Source organism: Eleutherodactylus coqui, chromosome 1 (genome assembly GCF_035609145.1).
Source record: "Eleutherodactylus coqui strain aEleCoq1 chromosome 1, aEleCoq1.hap1, whole genome shotgun sequence".
Lineage (NCBI taxonomy): Eukaryota > Metazoa > Chordata > Amphibia > Anura > Eleutherodactylidae > Eleutherodactylus > Eleutherodactylus coqui.
The window spans coordinates 24,865,032-24,890,568 of record NC_089837.1 but is presented as its reverse complement, the minus strand read 5'-3'; positions in this window follow the sequence as shown (position 1 = coordinate 24,890,568).

The window sequence follows — 25,537 nt, the reverse complement described above, 5'->3', positions numbered from 1 at the left end:
GCACGTCTAATCGGGCGATTAGACGCTGAAATTAGATGGCACCATGGCGACGGGGACGCTAGCAACGGAGCAGGTAAGTGAATAACTTCTGTATCGCTCATAATTAATGTACGATGTATATTACAAAGTGCATTAATATGGCCATACAGAAGTGTATAACCCCACTTGCTTTCGCGGGACAACCCCTTTAACGTCAGGGGCCTCAACTCTCCGTCTAAACGTCATGACCTTGAACTGCTACTGAGAAGGTATGATACCAAAATTCTTTTTCTCCAAGAAACCCACTTCAAGGGAGGCAAAGCCTTCTCCCTTCCGGGGAAGTGCTTTCCCAGTGCCTTTCATAGCACTCACCCCTCTTTGGCCTCCAAGGGGGTCTCCATATTCTTACACAAAACGATCAATTTCGTGGAGGAGGCCCGTTTTGGGGACGAGGAGGGTAGAGTTTTCTTCCTGAGAGGTATACTAAACAACACCAAAATGACCCTAGCTAATATCTACGCTCCCAATTCGGAGCAAGTGCCCTGGCTGTTAAAACAGCTGGAAATTCTGAAACAATTTAGTGCAGGTCAGATTATTCTAGCAGGTGATTTTAATGTCACCTTCAACCCCGCTCTAGATTCCTCTTCTGGCCAGTCGCAGGTCTCGCAGGGCAAACTGAGAAGACTGGGCAAACAGATTCAGGAGCTCGGCTTGGTGGACTCGTGGCTTTCTCTTAACCCCACCACTAAGGATTTCTCTTATCTCTCTTCGGTACACTCGACATACCAAAGGTTGGATTACATCTTGGTCTCCTCCGCCCTCCTCACGACGTTGATCAGTGCCGTCATAGACACTATGACCATATCAGATCATGCCCCCGTGCACGTGACGATCCATCCACCACAATCGTGCGCCAGGGAGTGGAGATGGTCACTGAATACATCTTTCCTAGATCAGATAGAGGACAAAGAATATCTGACCAAACACCTAGAGGAGTACTTTCTCCTTAACTCCACAGAGGGGTCTAAGTCCCCGATAGTCTGGGAGGCCCATAAGGCCTATATGCGAGGCCTGTTGATTGACCTGGGTTCTCGGGTCAAGAAACGCACACAGAAGGCTATTGATGATAAGCTCTCACTAATTCCTAAACTAGAGTTTACAGCGAAATTGTCACAAACTAAACTAAACCTAGATAAATTGGCTGAGGTAAGAGCTGACCTGAAACTACTATTGAACTCTAAATTCAATAACAAAAACAGCTATATTTCAGACATAAGGTGTACGCCCAGGGCAATAAAGGCAGCAGACTTATGTCAGCACTAATTAAAAAAGCTCGCACTAGGAACCAGATCAGGGCCATTAAGGCTCCATCTGGAGCAACTATGACCGCCTCCAAAGACATAGCGGAAGAATTCCGAAAGTACTATTCGGACCTATATAACATAAAAAAAGAAGGTGATACCTCACCCCCAGAAAGGCACACAGATCTCATCGACGGCTTTCTCCACCGGATTAAAATGCCTAGAATCGATTCACTGAAGGCTTCCTCCCTAACTAGTCAGATAACACAAACCGAGGTGGAGGAACTGATAACGTCCAGCCCTCCTAATAAAAGCCCTGGCCCTGACGGTTTTCCCCTCCACTATTATAAAATATTCCTCCCAGAGTTGAAACCTAGGTTAACAACCCTGTATAATGACCTGATGGGGGGCGCATCCCTGCCGAGACAGGCCCAGGAGGCACACATTGCCTTGATTCACAAAGATAACAAAAACCCAGAGCTTTGCGGAAACTACCACCCCATATCCTTGATCAATCTGGATATGAAACTGTGGGCTAAATTGCTGGCAAATAGACTGGCCCCCTTTATACCCTCCCTGATAGAGGGAGAACAGGCGGGATTTGTTAAAGGAAGGGAGGGGAGAGATAACTGCCTTAGACTTCTCCATGCGGCCAGATATGCTCAATATCACAATATCCCTCTTGCCCTAGTAGGAACGGATGCCGAAAAGGCTTTTGATAGGGTTGACTGGCTGTACATGGAGAGGGTGCCTCACCACTTTAACTTGCCCGAGCAGTTCATACGCGCAATTTTCTCGCTATATGCTTGCCCTCATGCAAGACTTAGAGTAAACGAGACTCTCTCCCCTCCCTTCCACATAAAAAACGGCACTCGGCAGGGGTGCCCCCTTTCCCCCTCTCTCTTTATTTTGTCTCTGGAACCTCTACTGCTGAGGATAAGGCAGGACGCTGGGGTGAAAGGCCTCAATGTGGGTGGCCAACAACTCTCAGCGGCGGCCTTCGCGGACGACGTGGCATTCTTGGTTACCGACCCCCAGAAGAGTCTGCCCAGACTCTTAGAGCTTTTAGAGGAGTTTGGCAAATTATCAAACTTTAAAATTAACTTCGCAAAGTCGACAGCTTTAAATATCTCTATTCCATCCAAGCAGTACGACCAGCTGAGAGCCAACTCGCCATGGGCTTGGTCATCCACATACCTAGAATATCTGGGTATTAGACTAACCAGAAAAGCCGAAGATTTATACAACGCAAACTTCGCCCCTCTTATCGACCGGGTCAAGCACCTTCTCAAAAATTATGACATCCCATTTGTGTCATGGTTTGGGAGAAAAAACATTATTAAAACCTACATTCTTCCTATCATTCTATACAAGATTAGGATGCTCCCTATCCACCTCCCTACCAGCTTTTTTAAGGAGTTGCGTTCGTCCTTTTCGTGTTTTGTGTGGAGGCGGAGGAGACCAAGACTGGTGCACAGCCTGATGGTCAGGAGGGGCAAGGAAGGGGGCATAGACCTCCCCAACCTAAGCGACTACTACAGAGCTTCCCAGCTTCAATACTGGTGGGACCTGACGCAGACGAAGGGAGATAAGATACTCACAAAGTTAGCAGAGGGGTACAACAGAACTCCTCTGGCAGAGGACCTATGGTTCCCAGTCAGCTCACGCTATCAGGTCAAGACTTACAACCCGCTCAGGGGGCCTTGTGGGGTATGGGATAGGCTTAGAGAGGAGCTGGCTCCATCTCCCTCACCCATACTCCCGCTGTCCTCCATCTCCAAAATTCTGAACCCCCATAAGAGTCAGGACTAAAGATGAGCGAACACCAAAATGTTCGGGTTCGCGTTATTTGAAACGAACTTCCCGCGATGTTCGGGTGTTCGTTTCGAATAACGAACCCCATTGAAGTCAATGGGCGACCGGAACATTTTTGTATTTCGCCGATGCTCGCTAAGGTTTTCATGTGTGAAAATCTTGGCAATTCAAGAAAATGATGGGAACGACACAGCAACGGATAGGGACGATGTTAGCCCATTGAATTCAGTGGAGCCGTCAATACAGCCGACTCCACTGAATGCAATGGGCTGTCGGCGATCGCGGGATGAATTGTCGGAAAGGGGTTAAATATATAAGCCCTTCCCTGCAATTCATCCAGAAATGTGTAAAAATAAAAAATATATATATACTCACCTGGTGCCCGCAGACGGAGTTCAGCGCGGCAGGCTGCAGTTCTCCTGAACTGCTCTGAACAGCTGTGAGTAGTATTCAGCAGCCGGGGATTTAAAATCCCCGCCTGCTGAATAAGATGCCTCTGATTGGTCACAGCCTGACCAATCAGAGGCCAGCCCTCACTCACACCCATTCATGAATTCATGAATGGGTGAGTGAGGGCTGCCTCTGATTGGCTCAGGGGCAGGAGAGCTGCCCCTGAGCCAATCAGAGGCAGCCCTCACTCACCCATTCATGAATTCATGAATGGGTGTGAGTGAGGGCTGGCCTCTGATTGGTCAGGCTGTGACCATTCAGAGGCATCTTATTCAGCAGGCGGGGATTTTAAATCCCCGGCTGCTGAATACTACTCACAGCTGTTCAGAGCAGTTCAGGAGAACTGCAGCCTGCTGCGCTGAACTCCGTCTGCGGGCACCAGGTGAGTATATATATATTTTTTATTTTTACACATTTCTGGATGAATTGCAGGGAAGGGCTTATATATTTAACCCCTTTCCGACAATTCATCCCGCGATCGCCGGCAGCCCATTGCATTCAGTGGAACCTGCTGTATTGCCGGTTCCATTGAATTCAATGGGCAAACATCGTTCTTCTCTGTCACAGCTGTTACAGCTGTGGCAGAGAAGAACGATTTGTCTTCTATATGTTCTCAATGGGGTTGGCGCTGCTGCCGCCGGCCCCATTGAGCGCATATAGAAAAGATTTCTCAGGGAAGAAAGTTAAAGTAACCCGAACATCCGAACATCGTGTGGTGTTCGTTACGAATAACGAACATCCCGAACACCCTAATATTCGCCCGAGCATCAAGCTCGGACGAGTACGTTCGCTCATCTCTAGTCAGGACATTGCCCCGGTGTGGGGGAAATTTAAGTCACTTCATATAGCAAATCTACAATCCCTGGCCCATCTGGACCCTATCAGCATTCTCCAAAAGCTGCAGCCGGAGCAGAACTTCTCCTTCTTAGAGGTAGGTCAGGTGACGGGCATATTTAGAGCATACTTCAGCACATACAAATCCACTAGACCTTCTACACCCTTTGAAAGGGCCTGGTTAGACAACAAAGCCTCTCAGAGGAAAATTACCTTTCTTCGTAAGAACTTTATGTCCCCAGTTCAGCCCTATAAACCAACCTTCCTCACCTCATGGGAGAAGGAACTGGGGATCCACCTAAGTACAGAAGAAACTAATTCAATCCTAAATACCTCATTCAGTCTGTCCCCTTGTGTCTTGGCCCAAGAGGCACACTACAAACTGCTGGTAAGGTGGTATCGGACCCCTCAGTGGTTGTATGACCACAAACTCTCCACCCAGAAAGCTTGCTGGAGATGTAAGAAAGATGTAGGGACATATCTTCACATCTGGTGGTCATGCCCATTGCTGACCCCCTTCTGGAGAGGCGTGGACGAAATCATACAGAAGATTAACCCAAAGATCTCCATCTCACCGGACTTAGTCCTGTTATGGAGGCCAAATGCGCATTTCCACCCCACCAGAAATAAATTGATTGCTTTGCTCCTGGATACTGCTAAATCTCTAATTCCCCGTCTATGGCTACAAAATACTCCCCCAACGATGAGTCAATGGAGAGATAGAGTGGACAATTTATACTCGTTGGAAGAATTACATAGCTGGTCCAACAATTCTTACGACAAGTTCCTCGTAACATGGGCGCCATGGTGTGAGATTCGGCCCTTGGCGTTGTGGGACTAAAGAGACTGATGAGTTGGGGGTGCTCTTTCCATCTCACCCCCCCCCCCCCCTCTACTCAGAGAACAACGCGGCATACCCATCTCCCTTTCCCCTTCGTCCCTACCGCATTCCCCTCCCCCTCCTTCCTACCCTACGCCCTCACAATCCACAGATGTTGATCTTGTGTTATATTACCATCTGTCGGGTTAGAGAGTTAAACTGGAGGAGAAGAGTTTTGATAGTGTTGCTTGATTTTATTATTAAAACTCCTCTAGAAGGGTTACAAATATCATTTCATAATGCCAATCGCAGAAAGAATAGCTGAGTATGAAATTATAATACTGGCAGGTTGTACTCTCCCTTCCCTTGTATGCTTGTTACATGTTGTATCTTTTGATATTTCTGTCTAATTGTCAAAACTTCAATAAAAACTGATTTATATAAAAAAAAAAAGCGGACATATGACTGATCCTATTGTGAAGCAATGGTTCTATATATGCGCAGATCGCATTCGCAAATCGCGCGAAAAAACGCTCGTCTGACCGAGGCCTTAAGCTTTAAATTAAATTAAAGCTTTAAATTAAGGCCCATGAAGACACAACGATTATTGCTCATAAGATGTCTTTTGAGCGATAATCGTTGTGTCCCTTTACAGCACAAGGTGATCACTCAAACGTTGAGTGATCACCTTGAACTCCGAACGGAAGATGCAAAAGACAAGCAGGGCCGCTTGTCTTCTGCATCCAGCTGTTCCCTGCTCGAAGTGTCTGTCTGGTATACAGCCAAGCGCTTTGAGTTGGGTATGAAGAATGCAGCTGGACATCTCTGTTCTTCATACCCAGCCTGTGAGTGGGATACAGGTGAAACAATAGTATCAGCTGTATTCTGCTGTGAATTCCTGATAGGGCTCATAGTTGTCTTTCAGCATGCTGAAAGACAATGATGAGTGACGGCTTAACGAAAATTGCCCGATGTCAGTTAGACACAATGATTATCGCTCAAAAAACGGCTTTTGAGCCAATTTTGAGCGATAATAGTTGTGTCTAAATGGGTCTTTAGATATTAGAAAAAACTTTCTGACAGTGAGGGTGATCAATGAGTGGAACAAGTTACCATGGGTGGTGGTGAGTTCTCCTTCAATGGAAGTGTTCAAACAAAGGCTGGACAAATATCTGTCTAGAATGATCTAGTGAATCATGCACTGAACAGGGGATTGGACCAGATGATCCTGGAGGTCCCTTTACACTCTACCATTCTATGATTCTTTGATAAATGTTTCTAAACTCATGGGATATCATAAAATGTGAACCACCGTTTTCAGCTTCATGCCCCAGTTGGAGGGCATTGACCCAGTTTGCAGTTAAGGATATGTAATGCCCCTGGCCATGTTTGCGGGACCACATGTCCATGGTCAGGTGCATCCTGCTACTGACAGCATTCTTCAATATGTTATCACTCAGATGACGGCTTTTTATGCAAAGAATAGTGACTGGGCATATGGTACTGTTGGTTAACAGGGAGCATCACATTCCAGAAGGCATGTGTCCATTAGCCTGAAGGGCCGCATTTCCATTGCAAGCAGCTGTTCAATGCTTACATTCAGCCTCCGAGCTTATGGATAGTTGGGAAGGTACTTTTTATGTTCCCATAGCTGGAAGATTGAGGTCCGGCTGTTGACCAAGAACACACTGAAATATCGGAATATCTATCTATCTATATATAGCTGATATAAGTTATGCATTTACCTGTATATAATTGCACACTTTACACATAATTAAACAACGCATCAAAAACCCATGTGGTTTTTAGTAGTGTATGCAGTTTCTTAGAAATGTAGGTCTTTGAATACCACATGCAATTTTTTAGATGTTTTTCTTAATTGTGGTACAAATGTACAACAAAAAACTTGAACACACCCTGAGGCAACTCTCACACATGCATTCAGTAAACGCAGCTCGAAATCATGGCAATTTTGAACACATGGTACAGCATTTGACAGAGCTTTTTATTGCACCCTATTATTGTGATGGGTGAGAAGATGCTTTAAAAAAAAATGCATAAATGCAAAAACAGCACAGACAGCTCTCGAAAATACACTACATTTGAGCGCAGGTCTGAGTAACCCCAATAAAATCAATGAGAGTTTTGTATCATGGTTAGCATGGTGCTTGGGACGCTGCGCTAATAGTGGTAAATGGCGGTATGTGAAAGAGTGGCCTAAAGGGCTACAAACAAATTTTCATGTAGTACAGGAAATGCGTCATGTTTAAAAAGATTTAGCCAAGGGGCTAGATCATGTATAGAAATTTGTTATGCAGCTATGTGCAGCACAATTTAGGTATGAGTACGGGGGGAGGGGAGGGACCCGACCTGAACTTTTTCTCCAGAGCCTCAGAGCCCTTAGTTATGCCCATGCTGAAACCCAATCATCAACTGTGAAGGAGAGGCCTGATGTAGACATGCTATTACTACCAAACAAAACTGCCCCCTGTGCTCAGAGGCTTCTGCATGAACAGGAAGGGAGATGGAGGAAGAGGCAGCAGAAAGGGAGCAGGATGAGGCTGACACTTTGCCTTCTGGCCTGGGTGGGTTCTCTAAGGCAGCAGGTGTTGGGACTTCATGTGACTGTTCATACATGTTGTATTGAAGTTCTTTACATTCTTGCCACCTTTTTAAAATGCTTACCACAAATCTAACTCTTCAGCAACATCAGGTCCAGACTCAATTCCTGTGACATAGTGGTCGGACCTGATGTTGCTGCTGCTGTGACTAGTAGAATCTGAGAGTGGTGGCACTGTCCTTTTGTTTTTTCCCTGAAACATCCGACTGGCTTCCTTGGCAGGGTGTAGCCTCAGAACGTCCACCACTCCCCCCGCCAGGACTGCTATTATGGCTCCCTCTTACTGGCTATGTTGGTTCATGCACATCATCATCTTTCACTTCCTCTTCCTTTTCACCATCCTTCTCCTCCTCAGTGAACTCTGTATAAAAGTGAGCACCAAGAGCTGAAACCTCTGTTTCCAAATCTACCTGAGTACACATTGCCTGTGGAGGGCTGACCATGTGCATTGACCCACCCTCATGTTCTTCTTCACAGGCAAAAAATGTTTCGGCATCAGTTCATTCAATGTCTTGATTGGCTGCAAACTTAGCACTGTAGCATTTTGCCAAAGATTGGTTTGAATTTCCCCATTCGGTTTTTCTAAAAGTGAGATGATTTTATCATTCGGCCAAACAAGATGAGCAACACAAGGCATAAGATGACTAGCTTTTTTGCAATATTCCATTGCATTTGCCTACCTTACATATGTCTATTTTGGCGACAGTGTTTTTGTTGGAAATGCAAAATTCTGAAGTCTGGCTATCATGCCACAGTGTTGCATTGAATTGTATTCATGAGAAACTGCAGTTCTAAAAAACAATTTCAGACAGAGTGTCAAGGCCGTCTGTGCAGAGAATGTGCCTTATCCTCCTCCAAAAATGTTCTGATATATATATATATATATATACATACATAGTTAGAAAAAGCTGTGTCCCATAGCAAAATTGTGAATGCACACCCCCTGATTCAAGCAGCACTTAAAAAACAAACCTGGGCAACTAAATGTGCCCATTCCTCATAGGCCCGATCGATTATTTATGGCCTGATATCGCTCTCGCAATCCATGGAAAAACAACCTTGCATCCCTGTGGGGGTTCCCTTCATCCCATTGCTTTCATTGGGGAAGCAGCAGCACTGGCCTTATTGAAAACAATGGGAGAAGATTGCGCTCCTTTGCCACTGCTGTGACAGCTGTGGCAGGGGATTCCTTCATACCGCAGGGAGTCCCATCATCACTGAATACCGTGACAGCACTGAATGAATCACGATAAACTCTATGCACTAAACACAATTATGATACTCATTGATTTTCAGACACAGATATCATTGGAATCGTACACAACACTGTGCTTCATTTATCTTTACTAATGTTGCCCAAATCTTTTACTCATCTTTTGTTTATGTTTATTGAAAAATCAGTAATTCTGAGGAAGAGCCTATATGAATTCGAAAAAATTGCAATACAGTCTCCTCTGTTCTGGCATTACCATTAAAGATGAGCGAACATACTCGTTTCGAGTAATTACGCCAGGGGGCGTGGTGTGGTGGAGCGGGGGGTAGCAGTGCGGAACAGGTGGGAGCTCTCTCTCTCTCCCTCTCCCCCCCCCCCCCCACTCCCCTCTGCAACCCCCCGCTCACCCACGGTGCTCCCCGAATCTTTTCACCCGAGTAGTGAAGTACTCAAAAATCGCAGTGCTCGATTGCGAAATCGGCCTTACCGATTCGTTCGCTCATCTCTAATTACCATCAAACAGGTTCAACCTAAAGAGATTTAACCTCCAATCTCAATCCAAACCAAAACCTCCACCAAGTTAAGTGGAGAATGATTAGACACAGTTAGTGATATTCCATTCTACGAACATAAGGAAGCATAGATGGATACACCTATCATGAGATCTACTCTAGAAAGTTTATTATGTTACTGGAATAAAAAGAGTATTGTTGAACATTTGGATCTATCACTCTTCAGAGATCGCATCAACCCAATTTCATGAATAAGCATGCAAAATAAGTTGTGGAAGAAGAAGCCACTATATGACCTTTATTACATTTATCCAAACAGGGATCACTACAATTATCAAAATAACACACAATTAATGTAGGAACAGCAGGGGATATAGCCACAAATTAATTTACCTTCTTAATACATTAACTACAATACAGTGGGAGGAAATATATTGCTACTAAAAGATATGTAATAAAACATTGAAGACAAACACATTTCCCCATAGAATCTATAAAAGATATATAATACACTCTTTGAAAAAAAAAAAATCAAGCACCTAGAAGGAGGTGTAATTTTGCTGCAAAACTCAGCATACAGTTCCATCTCAGGCAGATATTCAAATGATTAGAGTTGTGGTGATTAAATGAACAGTCTTGCCACCTGAAGCCCTAAGACCTTTTTTCTGCTTGGGTAGAGCTTGTTGATGACTAGACATGCCTATATGACTCAATCAAATAGATTTTGCCCAGCTAACAGAGTTTGAGAGGGGATGCATTTTTGGAATGCAAGAAGCTGGATGGTCGTATCAACGAACTGACCATCACTTGGACCATTCTGACTGGACTATTAGGAAGTGTTGGGACCCCAGTGGATAAATGGGGGCATGCACACAATGTGACAAGGCTCAGGAAGCCCTTGACAGACCACCAGTAGAGAGGATCATCTGATCATTCGACAAATATTGGTAGCTCCACCTGTTTTGTTGTCTACATATCGGTACAGGCCCCTATGTCTCAAAACATTTCCAGGTACTTGTCTGAAGGTCATTAGGTCTTATGGTGCCCATTACATATACTGCCTTTCAGACTTACCTACCATTGCTTCCGTTTGCAGCGGTGTTAGGACTGAAGACACTGGACTGCTGTGGAGTGGAACTGGAATGTCTTCAGTGATGAATCCAGGTTTAGTTCGGGCATTGACCATGCCATGTTTGTATCTGGAGACCTAGGGATGAGTGCCTCAGTCCTGCCTTTGTTGTGGAGCAGAACACTTCCCCACTGCTGGTGTGATGGTCTGGGGGCCATCGCATGCAAGTCACCCCTAGCAGTGGTACGAAGGGCAATGACAGCTCAGCAAAATGTTCGACATTCTGCAATCACATGATGTCTCTCGTGGCAGGGCTTCCAAGAGGTATTTTCCAGTAGGATAAGTCTCAAGTCTCGGCTGCACACAACAAAGGTTTTACAGGAATGCCTCCGTAACTTGCCTGGTTGCCAGATTTCTCATTAATAGAACATGTATGGGACCATCTGGGATTTAAATTTCAACAGCTTACACATTTTCTTATGTAAGGACTGTGGATGTGGAACCACTGTGTCAACCTACCGGGTAGATGAAGATCCGATCCAGCACAGCTGACAGCCAACCCCAGCCTGGGAGGTAAGATACCAAAGGATCAGCTCCGTATATGGATGGAAACTAGGGAAGGTATCTTGCCCTGAACTGATAACTAGGAGAGGAAGACCCCTGCTTATAAACGGAGCACTCGTCCCAATAAGAACGACCCCATGGTCCTCCTCTAGGCGCTGACTTACCCTGGCGGGCCAGAACACTTATAGGACAAAGATAGAACAACACCAAGGAGTACAGAAACAAAGAAGGAATGAGCTGACAAGGATAAACAGAGAAGCGGAAAATGGCAATAACAGACCGCAGAGTACACAAATGAAGAACACAGAGCACAAGCAGAATGCAAGGTAGCAAGGTGACTGCCGAAGCAGTGTCTGGACAGGACGTGATAGGAACAAAACTCTCAACAGCACTGCAGCAAGGTCTGAAAGGCCCAGGGCAGCTATATAGGACGGTGATTGGAAACAGTGCATCAGCTGAACAGGAGGCCTGAAGCTATTAACCCTAGGAGTGCTGGAAGAAAGTGAATATACGCTCAGGGAACAGAGAGAATGGGGCGACGCCCATGTTTGCCAGACACAGAAGCAGGAGATTGTGTCTGAACAGTGCACCTAACAGCTTGATTTAGATTCTCAGTTACAACAAATATAGAGAGTCAATGCCATTGGATACCATACAGAATCTGTATACCTCAATGCCCACCTATATCACATCTTGCATCCAAGCTAGAGGTGGTATAATAGGGTACTAGAGCCTCACTTCAGGTGATCAGCTTTTCACAATAAATTATTCCTTTGCTCTGATATTGTAATCACTTACTTACATCAACATTACAATCACACATATAATCTTTCATTCCATTCTGACAACTCCTTCTAGATGCTAGATTTTTTTTGCCAATGAGTGTATTTTTATCAATCAGTACTAGAGATGAGCGAGCACCAAAATGCTCGGGTGCTCGTTACTCGGGACGAAATTATCGCAATGCTCGAGGGTTCGTTTCGAGTAACGAACCCCATTGAAGTCAATGGGCAACCCGAGCATTTTTGTATATCGCCGATGCTCGCTAAGGTTTTCATTTGTGAAAATCTGGGCAATTCAAGAAAGTGATGGGAACGACACAGCAACGGATAGGGCAGGCGAGGGGCTACATGTTGGGCTGCATCTCAAGTTCCCAGGTCCCACTATTAAGCCACAATAGCGGCAAGAGTGGGCCCCCCCCAACAACTTTTACTTCTGAAAAGCCCTCATTAGCAATGCATACCTTAGCTAAGCACCCCACTACCTCCAACAAAGCACAATCACTGCCTGCATGACACTCCGCTGCCACTTCTCCTGGGTTACATGCTGCCCCCCCCCCGCATGACGCATTGTCCACAGCGCACACCAAAGTGTCCCTGCTCAGCCTTAAGCTGCACTCATGCCACACCACCCTCATGTCTATTTATAAGTGCGTCTGCCATGAGGAGGAACTGCAGGCACACACTGCAGAGGGTTGGCACGGCTAGGCAGCGACCCTCTTTAAAAGGGGCGGGGCGATAGCCCACAATGCTGTACAGAAGCAATGAGAAATATAATCCTGTGCCACCGCCATCAGGAGCTGCACACGTGGGCATAGCAATGGGGAACCTATGTGCCACACACTATTCATTCTGTCAAGATGTCTGCATGCCCCAGTCAGACCGCGTTTTTTTATAAATAGTCACAGGCAGGTACAACTCCGCAATGGGAATTCCGTGTGCACCCACAGCATGGGTGGCTCCCTGGAACCCACCGGCGGTACATAAATGTATCCCATTGTAGTGCCCATCACAGCTGAGGTAACGTCCGATTAAATGCAGGTGGGCTTCGGCCCACACTGCATGCCCCAGATAAAAAGCAGGTTGTTGCGGCACTTCCACAATAGGAGAAATAAGTATACTCACTAGAGATGTAACCGGGCGTTAGATGCAAAGCTGCGTTCGGACGTGGACCTCACATCCAATATACTTGCTTCAGATAAATAGTAAACCAGCAGCATCAGGGGTGTCAGTAAGATAAGTAGAAAATCTTCATGGATACTAAAATCTCATCTTTAATTCATCTTGCATAGTAAATTACTATGCAAGATGAATTAAGATGGGATTTTAGTATCCATGAAGATTTTCCACTTATCTTACTGACACCCCTGATGCTGTTGGTTTACTATTTATCTGAACACACTGCATGCCCCAGTCAGACTGGGGTTCTTTAGAAGTGTACACATGGAATTACAACTCCGTGCGGAACGACAGCATGGGTGGGTGCCAGGAAGCCACCGGCGGTACATAAATATATCCCATTGCATTGCCCATCACAGCTGAGGTAATGTCATGTTTAATGCAGGTGGGCTTCGGCCCACACTGCATGCCCCAGTCAGACTGGGGTTCTTTAGAAGTGGACACATACAGTTACAACTCCCTGTGGACCCACAGCATGGGTGGGTGCCAGGAAGCCACCGGCGGTACATAAATATATCCCATTGCATTGCCCATCACAGCTGATGTAACGTCAGCTTTAATGCAGGTGGGCAAAAAATTAATTGGATTACACTGTAGGCGAGGGCCCCAAAAAATTGGTGTACCAACATTACTAATGTACCTCAGAAAAATTGCCCATGCCCAACCAAGAGGGCAGGTGAAACCCATTAATCGCTTTGGTTAATGTGGCTTAATTGGTAACTAGGCCTGGAGGCAGCCCAGTTAAAATAAAATTTGGTTCAGGTGAACGTTTCAACGCTTTAATGAGCATTGAAACGTATAAAAATTGTTTACAAAAATTATATGACTGAGCCTTGTGGGCCTAAGAAAAATTGCCTGTTCGGCGTGATTACGTGAGGTTTCAGGAGGAGGAGCAGGAGGAGGAGGATGAATAGAATACACAGATTGATAAAGCAAAAAGGTCCCCATTTTTGATGGTGATAGAGAATGATGCTTCCATCCGCGGGTGCAGCCTACGTATTGCTTAGGTATCGCTGCTGTCCGCTAGTGGAGAAGAGAAGTCTGGGGAAATCCAGGCTTTGTTCATCTTGATGAGTGTAAGCCTGTCGGCACTGTCGGTTGACAGGCGGGTACGCTTATCCGTGATGATTCCCCCAGCCGCACTAAACACCCTCTCTGACAAGACGCTAGCCGCAGGACAAGCAAGCACCTACAGGGCATACAGCGCGAGTTCAGGCTACGTGTCCACCTTCGACAGGGGACAGAGGCGTCACCGAGGACGGTCGTGCGATTGGCTATGTACTCCCTCACCATCCTTTTACAGTGCTCCCGCCAACTCAGCCTTGACTGGGGAGCGGTGACACAGTCTTGCTGGGGAGCCATAAAGCTGGCAAAGGCCTTGGAGAATGTTCCCCTGCCTGCGCTGTACATGCTGCCTGTTCTCTGCGCCTCCCCTGCTACCTGGCCCTCGGAACTGCACCTTCTGCCACTAGCGCTGTCGGATGGGTATGTTACCATCAGTTTGTCCGCCAGGGTCCTGTGGTATAGCATCACTCTCGAACCCCTTTCCTCTTCGGGTATGAGAGTGGAAAGGTTCTCCTTATACCGTGGGTCGAGCAGTGTGTACACCCAGTAATCCGTAGTGACCAGAATGCGTGTAACGCGAGGGTCTCGAGAAAGGCATCCTAACATGAAGTCAGCCATGTGTGCCAGGGTACCTGTACGCAACACATGGCTGTCCTCACTAGGAAGATCACTTTCAGGATCCTCCTCCTCCTGCTCCTCCTCCTCCTCCAGCCATACACGCTGAAAGGATGAGAGGCAAGCAGCATGGGTACCCTCAGCAGTGGGCCAAGCTGTCTCTTCCCCCTCCTCCTCATGCTCCTCCCCCTCCTCTTCAACGCGCTGAGATATAGACATGAGGGTGCTCTGACTATCCAGTGACATACTGTCTTCCCCCGCCTCCGTTTCCAAGTGCAAAGCGTCTGCCTTTATGCTTTGCAGGGAACTTCTCAAGAGGCATAGCAAAGGAATGGTGACGCTAATGATTGCAGCATCCCCGCTCACTATCTGGGTAGACTCTTCAAAGTTTCCAAGGACCTGGCAGATGGCTGCCAACCAGGCCCACTCTTCTGTAAAGAATCGAGGAGGCTGACTCCCACTGCGCCGCCCATGTTGGAGTTGGTATTCCACTATAGCTCTGCGCTGTCTGTCCAACATGTGGAGCGTAGAGTTCCACCGTGTGGGCACGTCGCACAGCAGTCGGTGCACTGGCAGATTAAACCGATGTTGCAGGGTCCGCAGGGTGGCAGCGTCCGTCTTGGACTTGCGGAAATGTGCGCTGACCCGGCGCACCTTTCCGAGCAGGTATGACAAGTGTGGGTAGCTTTTCAGAAAGCACTGAACCACCAAATTAAAGACATGGGCCAGGCATGGCACGTCCGTGAGGCGGCCGAGCTGCAAAGCCGCCACCAGGTTACGGCCGTTGTCACACACGACCATGCCCGGTTGGAGGCTCAGCGGCGAAAGCCAGCGGTTGGTCTGCTCTGTCAGACCCTGCAGCAGTTCGTGGGCCGTGTGCCTCTTCTCTCCTAAGCTGAGTAGTTTCAGCACGGCCTGCTGACGCTTGCCCACCGCTGTGCTGCCACGCCGCGCGACACCGACTGCTGGCGACGTGCTGCTGCTGCTGACACATCTTGATTGCGAGACAGAGGTTGCGTTGGAGGAGGAGGAGGGTGGTTTAGTGGAGGAAGCATACACTGCTGCAGATACCAGCACCGAGCTGGGGCCCGCAATTCTGGAGGTGGGTAGGACGTGAGCAGTCCCAGGCTCTGACTCTGTCCCAGCCTCCACTAAATTCACCCAATGTGCCGTCAGGGAGATATAGTGGCCCTGCCCGCCTGTGCTTGTCCACGTCTCCATTGTTAAGTGGACCTTGGCAGTAACCGCGTTGGTGAGGGCGCGTACAATGTTGCGGGAGACGTGGTCATGCAGGGTTAGGACGGCACATCGGGAAAAGTAGTGGCGATTGGGAACCGAGTAGCGCGGGGCCGCCGCCGCCATCATGCTTTTGAAAGCCTCCGTTTCCACAAGCCTATATGGCAGCATCTCCAGGATGATCAATTTGGCTATGTGCACGTTTAACGCTTGAGCGTGCGGGTGCGTGGCGGCGTACTTGCGCTTGCGCTCAAACAGTTGCGCTAGCGACGTCTGGACGCTGCGCTGAGAGACATTGCTGGATGGGGCCGAGGACAGCGGAGGTGAGGGTGTGGGTGCAGGCCGGTAGGCACTCGTGCCTGTGTCCTGAGAGGGGGGTTGGATCTCAGTGGCAGGTTGGGGCACAGGGGGAGAGGCAGTGGTGCAAACCGGAGGCGGTGAACGGCCTTCGTCCCACCTTGTGGGGTGCTTGGCCATCATATGCCTGTGCATGCTGGTGGTAGTGGCTCCCCAGCTGATCTTGGCGCGACAAAGGTTGCACACCACTGTTCGTCAGTTGTCAGGGGTCTCTGTGAAAAACTGCCACACCTTAGAGCACCTTGGCCTCTGCAGGGTGGCATGGCGCGAGGGGGCGCTTTGGGAAACAGTTGGTGGATTATTCGGTCTGGCTCTGCCTCTACCCGTGGCCACCGCACTGGCTCGTTCTGTGCCCACACCCTGACTTGGGCCTCCGCGTCCTCGCCCGCATCCACGTCCTCTAGGCCTACCCCTACCCCTCAGCATGCTGTATTACCAGTAGTGCAGAAACAGAACGCTGTATTTAAATGTGCCGCTTATTGGCCCTTGGTTGGAGGCTGACTTCGCTTACGGAACGCACAGCAGAGGCAGGAAAGAATTTTGCGCAAGCCTGCTGTAACACTTAGCTGGCTGCGTATGAATTAGGACAACTACCCCCAGCAGAGACCCAGTACACTTGTGGACAGGAATAAAGCAGTGATGTAAGAGGCAACACAGAGGCAGAAAAGAATTTTGCGCAAGCCTGCTGTAACACTTAGCTGGCTGCGTATGAATTAGGACAACTACCCCCAGCAGAGACCCAGTACACTTGTGGACAGGAATACAGCGGTGATGTAAGAGGCAACACAGAGGCAGAAAAGAATTTTGCGCAAGTCTGCTATAACACTTAGCTGGCTGCGTATGAATTAGGACAACTACCCCCAGCAGAGACCCAGTACACTTGTGGACAGGAATACAGCGGTGATGTAAGAGGCAACACAGAGGCAGAAAAGAATTTTGCGCAAGCCTGCTGTAACACTTAGCTGGCTGCTTATGAATTAGGACAACTACCCCCAGCAGAGACCCAGTACACTTGTGGACAGGAATACAGCGGTGATGTAAGAGGCAACACAGAGGCAGAAAGGAATTTTGCGCAAGCCTGCTGTAACACTTAGCTGGCTGCGTATGAATTAGGACAACTACCCCCAGCAGAGACCCAGTACACTGAGGACGGTCACAGGCAGCCCAAATAGATTTTTTTTCCCAAATGTTTTTGGAAAGGCCCACTGCCCATATACACTAAATATGTCTTCTGTCCCTGCCTCACCACTACTGGCCCTGGACAATATAAAATTACTGCAGGACGCAATGCTCTGCACGGCCGATATACAAAAAAAAAAAAAGTGCAACACTGCAAAAAGCAGCCTCCACACTACTGCACACGGTTAGATGTGGCCCTAAGAAGGACCGTTGGGGCTCTTGAAGCCTAAAATAACTCCTAACACTCTCCCTATAGCAACTTCAGCAAGACAGCACTTTCCCTGAACTATGTCAGAATGCATCTGTGGCGATCCGCGGGAGGGGCCGATTTATATACTCGGGTGACACCTGATCTTGCCAGCCACTCACTGCAGGGGGGTAGTATAGGGCTTGAACGTCGCAGGGGGAAGTTGTAATGCCTTCCCTGTCTTTCTATTGGCCAGAAAAACGCGCTAACGTCTCAGAGATGAAAGGGAAAGTAACTCGAACATCGCGTGTTACTTGTCTCGAGTAACAAGCATCTCGAACACGCTAATACTCGAACGAGTATCAAGCTCGGACGAGTACGTTCGCTCATCTCTAATCAGTACACTTACTTCACATGAATAACTCGAGTACACAAAATTGAATAAGTGTGCTCATGCAGAATGGTGAAGCAAGTGTATAGCATCTCCTGCTAAATGTGTTTCTAATAGGCAGAAATTGCGGGTTGAATTTGTTGAATAGATGAAAAAACAGCATATCTTTTTTTTTTAACACCATACACCACTCATTCCACAAAATTACATTTAGCTGCTTGAATTGAGGTGAAGAAGAAGAGAGAAGAGGAAAGAAAAAAGCAGCAATGCAGTCAGCATAACAAAGTTTAAAACACTACTTCAGAAAGAAAAAATGGAGCTAGTAACCTAGTATAATAGGTGGGAGCCATCCTGGTGTGTCTCTGCTGCTCACATCACACTCTAGGGCATGACAGTTGGGACTTCCAGGAATCATGAGATCGATCCACCCCTGGTAGTAATGTGATAAATATTTTTTGTGGGATAGCCCATTTCTTACACTAATTTCAATATATTCTACATATCATAAAATGCTTGCATTAAAAAATACAACTAGACCTACTAAAAGCTGTGTTACTGACAAAAATAAAATGATGGCTCTTTTCAGAATACAGTAAAGGAAAAAATATATTATAAATGTCCTCAAGGCCCAAGATAACTCTGTTGTTAATTTTTTTTCATATAGTTGCAGCTCAATAAAAATGATCTAAATGATTGTAGCATGAATATTGGGCACTTACTGTACAGTTGCAAAACAGTGGCGTCTTTAGAATTCTGCATTTCTGCACTGATTTCTAATAAAATTTGGTCTAATAGTTATTTAAGTCACAATTATACACAAACGCGATGTAACTCAACTAAGGCCGAATGCACACGGGCGTAAATTCATCGGCAGCACCATGTTGATAAAGATTTATGTGAGAAAAAAGACGTTATGTAATTAATGCTATTAACAAGATAAAAGTGCACTCTTTGAACGAACATCTTTTCCGCAAGCTCTGTCAAGACTATGACGATGAATTTGAACGTCTACACCTACGCACCGAAGTGAGGTAGCGTCAAGAGGAAAGTGCTTACAACGCTTCTATGAACTTTTTGACACAGTAGTCAAGTTTCTTTGGCCGATTGACCCAAGCCTTTGTGATGCAATCGAACTACGACATCTTAACGTTGCCTATCTTGCAGACATATTTGACAAACTCAACAAGGTCAACACAAAGCTAGGAGACAAAATGAATTTCATTAAGGCTAAAGGTATAATCTCTTCCTTCATTGCCAAACTGGACCTTCATACCAATAACCTGAGTTGACGCAAGTCCTGTCAGATTCCAAGTCTTCAAGAAATTGCACGTGAACACGGAGACAAACTTCAAGATGCGGACTTAGATGCTTTTTACTCACACCTCAAACAAGCCAAATAAGACATGCAAACTAGGTTTCATGATCTATGTACCCTTGAAATACCAAAACGGGTACTCAATCCATTTTCAGCAGACGCTGGAGGATTTCATCCCAGATTACAAGAGCAGTTGATTATCTTGAAACATGATAGCGAAGCCCAAGCAATTTTCCAACAATGCGCTATGAATGTTTTTGAGTGAAAGTGAAGGATTCCTATCCTATCCTGTGGTGGGAAGTTAAGTTGCTCGTGTTAGCTTTTCCATCGACGTACTTGGTGGAGAGGGGCTTCAGCGCAGTTCAGCGCCTCCTGACAGAAGTGAGAAACAAACTTCAGATATATGCAAGGGGCAACTTAAAACTGCGGTTGATGAAGATAGAACCAGATATCGCAAAATTGGCATCTGCTCATCAGGCTCAAGGCAGCCATTAATAACACCGATTGATTGTATTTTCTTTATACTTTGTATGTATCTATGGAATGATAATTGAAGATGGTACTATTGCTTGCTTCCCCACAAAAATTATCTACTGTAATAAAACCTATTTATCCACAATTAACCCGTTTTTAAATATTTAGCACCTACATTTTAGCAGCTAAAATTTAGTAGACTAAAATACTATAATTTTTAGAGACATGCTTTCACAATTAATGCTAATCTGTTAAACACTATCAAACTTTTCAAAAAAAAACTATTCAGTATTTTAATTTGTACATTTAACTTTGTAAACAAGGTAAACTTTGAGTAAGTTTAAACTAGTAAAGATTGGGGGCCCTGACCACCATCCCAATATCTAAAGAAGGCAGTTGGCTGAAAAAGGTAGAGAACCACTGGGCTAATTGACGCCACGAGTGATGATGTCACCACTAAGGTTGTTAGCACTTGTGCAGAGCATTTAAACTGGCAGACTTCACTGCTAGATCACAGGCTTCTCGCTGCCTTCTCACTCAGCGCTTCACTTTTTACGTGAAGTGCTGAGGAGGGAGCCTTTACACAAAACAACAAGCCTGTGATCCAGCAATGGTTTTAAAGCTAACAAAGTCAGTGATAAAAACCTGTGAACGAATAATGAGTGATTTTTGTGCATTTACACTGCATGATTATCACGCATATTCATTTGTTGGAACAAATTTTAAGCAATAATTGTCCTGTGTACAATATACTGAAAAACTTTTAAAAAATTCTAAGTAGAGTAAAATGGAGAAAAAAAAAAACACTTTCTGCCATCTTTCAGTGCGTCTTGTTTCTACGGCACACAAATTGCAACAAAAATGACATGATATCTTTATTCTATGGGTCAATTACTACGATTCCAAACTTGTATAGATTTTTTTTTCTGTACTACACTTTTTTTTTTCAAGGACATTTAATTTTTTTCAATTATTTTCTGCCGCCATCTTCTGCGTGCAATAACTTTTTTATTTTTCCGTCAACGTAGTTGTGCAAGGGCTCATTTTTTGTGGGATGTCCTGTAGTTTACGTTAGTACTGATTTAGAATACATACCACTTTTTGATCGCTTTTCATTGTGTTTTTTCTAGGAGACAGGGTAACTAAAAAAGTACATTTCTGGCGTTCTTTATCTATATTTTTTTTCAGACGACGTTCACCGTGCGGGGAAAATAATATGCTATTTTGATAGATCAGACTTTTGCGGACGCGGCGATAACATATATCTATTTTTATTTTGTGATTTAGATTTCTTAATTATAAATATGGCAAAAGGGGGGTCATTTAAATGTTTATTACTTTTTTTTTACAATTCATAAAACTTTATTGATCATTTTTTAAACTTTTCTTTCAAGCCCCCCTGGGGGACTACAACATGCGAATCTTTGATCGTTCCTGCAGTATGACGTAATGCTGTAGCATTACGTCATACTGCATTCTGACAAGCAGCCTAACAAGCCACCCCATGGGGATGGCTTGATAGACAGTCTGCTAAGGCAGCCCTGGGGCTTTTCAGAAGAACACCGGCTGCCATGACACTTGCATGGCTCCCCGGATCTCACCATGGGGGGACGGGCATACGGGACCCCCGAACATCGTTAGGGGGATTTAAATGCTGCTGTCAAAATTGACAGCGGCATTTAAAAGACTAAAATTGGTTTTAGAAAACAAGGTAGTTTGTTGACATGCAAAAGCCTAAATAAAAAAAACTTACATTTTAATAAAAAGAAGTGTATTAAAATATCACATTACAGAAGAAGTGAGTTCCCAAAGGAAAAAAAAAAACATCAAAAGAGGAAGGCATCTAGCATGTCATGTTAATGGAGATATCCAATGCTATCACAATAATTTTACAATGATGACAATAATACAATAAGCATATTAAATACTACATATTCATATGAGCAGGGCAATAATAGGAACATGAACATAACAATAGTGCCAACCTTATAACCTGCGCATAAACATGTCTCTATTAGCATCACATGCTAGATGCATTCCTTGTTTGATGCATTATTTATTTTTGCCTGGGAACTCATCTCTTCTGTAATGTGATATTTTAATACAATTCTAATTAATAAAGCTTTTTTAGGGTGCGTTCACACAAGTGTGTTTTTGTGCGTACATACGCACGCACAAAAGCACGCTTCTATTTGCAACAATGCATCCCCTATGGTGTGTGCACATGTCCGTACTTTGAAGTTGCCTGCAAAGATAGGACATGCGTGCACCATAGGGAATGCACGCATTGTTTTCAATGGAGCCACGGCTGCTGCCGGCGGCTCTATTAAAAACAATGGTCTGCCCGCACCCCTGCATTCTTTTTCAGGGAAGGGCTCTACATATAAGCTCTTCCCTGAAAAAGAAAAACTTTAGTGTAAAAAAAAAAATGCAGGCATTCACTTCAATGGAGCCGCTGCTGCTGCCGGCAGCTCCATTGAAGACAACGGTCTGCTGGCACACCTGAATTGCTTTTCAGGGAACAGCTTTACATATAGACTCTTCCCTGAAAAAGAAAAATTTTAGTGTAAAAAAAAGAAATTACTTACCCGTCCGCCGCTGCTGTGTCCCTGCGGGGATTAAGAACACATCTGCCGCATGCTGTGGCAGATGCAGCAGAGGAATTCTTCACTTCTCTACTGCAGCTGTCACACATGTCAGCTGCGGTAGAGGATTCTGCTTCCGGCAATTGATTTCAGGGAAGGGCTTTAAGTGCGCAGTCAATCACAATTAGAGCTACCAGTAGACAGGGATTTTAAATCCCCGGCTGCTGATAGCTGAGAGCTACAGAGTCGGGGACAGTGGCAGAAGTCGCCACTGAGCCCCGGCAGCCGTGAATGGCTTTTCAAGACAGGGCTTCATAAGCCCTTCCCTGAAAAGCCAATTAAAAGTAGTGTAAAAATAAATAAATTTACTTACCTGTTGGCCGCTGCTGTGTCCCCCGTGGGGATGAAGAACACATCTGCATGCGGCATATGTTTCCATAATCCCCGCTAGATAAAAGAATTTCCTGCTGCTACATCTGTGGCAGATGCAGCAGAGAAATTCTTCAATTCTCTACTGCAGCTGTCACACGTCAGCTGCGGTAGAGGATTCTGCTGCCGGCAATTGATTTCAGGGAAGGGCTTTGAATATAAGCCCTTCCCTGAAAATTAAGTAAAAGTGGTTTAAAAAACAAGGAAAAAATTGATACTTACCTCCCTTCAGCTGCGGGGGCACAGCCATGTCCTCTCTTGCTGTCCCCTGCACTGTGGTGCTGATCTCCCATCATTCATTCGCAGAGAGCTGCCTGTGATTGGCGGAGCACCTCAGGCAAGCACATTCAGCTCTTTCAGCAGGCGGGGATTTTAAATCCCTGGCTGCTGATAGATCGGCACCACAGTGCAGGGGACAGCAGGTGAAGACACGGCTGAGCCCCGGCAGCTGAAGGGAGGTGAGTATCTATTTTATTTTTTTTGTTTTTTAAACCACTTTTACTTGATTTTCAGGGAAGGGCTTATATTCAAAGCCCTTCCCTGAAATCAATTGCCGGCAGCAGAATCCTCTACCGCAGCTGACGTGTTACAGCTGCGGTAAAGGATAAAATAATTCCTCTGTTGCATCTGCCACAGATGTGGCAGATGTAGCAGCAGGAAATTCTTTTAACTAGCGGGGATGATGGAAACATATGCCGCATGCAGATGTGTTCTTCATCCCCACGGGGGACACAGCAGCGGCCAACAGGTAAGTAAATTTATTTATTTTTTTACACTACTTTTAATTGGCTTTTCAGGGAAGGGCTTATGAAGCCCTTCCCTGAAAAGCCATTCATGGCTGCCGGGGCTCAGCGGCGACTTCTGCCACTGTCCCCGACTCTGCACTGCTGTTTTGAGCTAACAGCAGCCGGGGATTTAAAATCCCTGCCTGCTGGTAGCTCTGATTGTGATTGGCTGAAGTGCTCAGCCAATCACAATTAGAGCTACCAGCAGGTGGGGATTTTAAATCCCCGTCTACTGATAGCTGAGAGCTACAGAGACGGGGACAGCAGCAGAAGTTGCCATTGAGCCCCGGCAGGTGAGTATTTATTTATTTCTCTATTTTAAAAGGCTTTTCAGGGAAGGGCTTCCCTGCAAAGCTATTGACAACTACCAGGGCTCAGCATCAACTTCTGCCGCTGTCCCCGACTCTGTAGCGCTGCTGAGCTATCAGCAGCCGGGGATTTAAAATCCCCGCCTGCTGGTAGCTCTGATTGTGATTGGCTGAAGCACTTCAGCCAACTACAATCAGAGCTACCATCAGGCGGGGATTTTAAATCCCCGGCTGCTGATAGCTCAGAACTACAGAGCCGGGGACAGCGGCAGAAGTTGCGGCTGAGCCCCGGCAGCTGAAGGGAGGTGAGTATTTTTTTTTTAATACACTTTTGTAAACTGTTTTTTAGGGAAGGGCTTATGAAGCCTCGTATGTTTGTGTGTACCTGCGCTGTGTGTGCCTGCATTGTGTGTCTGTCTATGTGTACCTGTGCTGTTTGTGTGTGCCTGCGCTGTGTGTCTGTGTGTACCTGCGCTGTGTGTGTCTGTGTGTGCCTGTGTTCAGTGTCTATGTGTGCCTGCAATTTGTGTGTGTCTGCATACCTGCGCTGTGCGTATGTGCCTGTGCTGTGTGTGTGTCTGTGTATACATGCTGTATGTGTCTGTGCGTGCCTGCGTTGTGTGTGTTTAACTGCGATTTGTGTGTGTCTGTGTGTGCCTGCGTTATTTGTCTGTGTGTACCTGTGCTGTGTAGGTGCCTGTGTGTGTGTGTGTGTACCTGTGCTGTTGTTGTGTACCTTTGCTGTGTATGTGTCTGTGTACCTGCGCTATGTGTGTGTCTGTGTGTGCTTGTGTGTGTCTGTGCATATGTGTGTACCTGCACTGTGGTTATGTACCTGTGCTTTGTGTGTCTGTGTGTACCTGCACTGTGCATGTGTCTGTGTGTACCTGCGCTGTGTGTATGTCAGTATGTGTGCTTACCTGATGAGGGTCTCCCGGGCTGCCAGCGATGTGGAGGGGAGCAATGCAGCAGCACGCAGAGAGCTTCTGGCAGAGGAGGAGTGCGGGAGGGAGGAGCGACGGGACCCCGTGCAGGAAAGTGCTGTGTGTTGCGCTTGATGAGGGCTTTCTACGTGTCATGCCGACCTCTCCAATAGATTAGGTATCCTCCAGCCAGTGAATAGTCTGCAGGTCCGCATGAGCTAACAGCTGTTCACCTCATCGCTTAGCAATGCTTCTCTCCCGAAGAACTGAGCCGCGCGCCCATAGACTTAACATTAGGAACTTTGACCAACTCTGAAAGGGAACTTGCTGTATCAAACTTTCATTTTAGGATTTTACAGCGGTGGTGAGGATGGTACAAATCCGCTGACACCAAATTCAGCCATTTATATTATATTTGAGTAGCCACTCATTTTCTACTGATTAATCTAAAGAAGCTACAATAACTATGTTGCATGCCACTATAATACAGATAAGACCTGCTACATCTGTATGTTCCCTCTGGTTTCTGTATCTTTCCTTTGGAGTAAGAAAT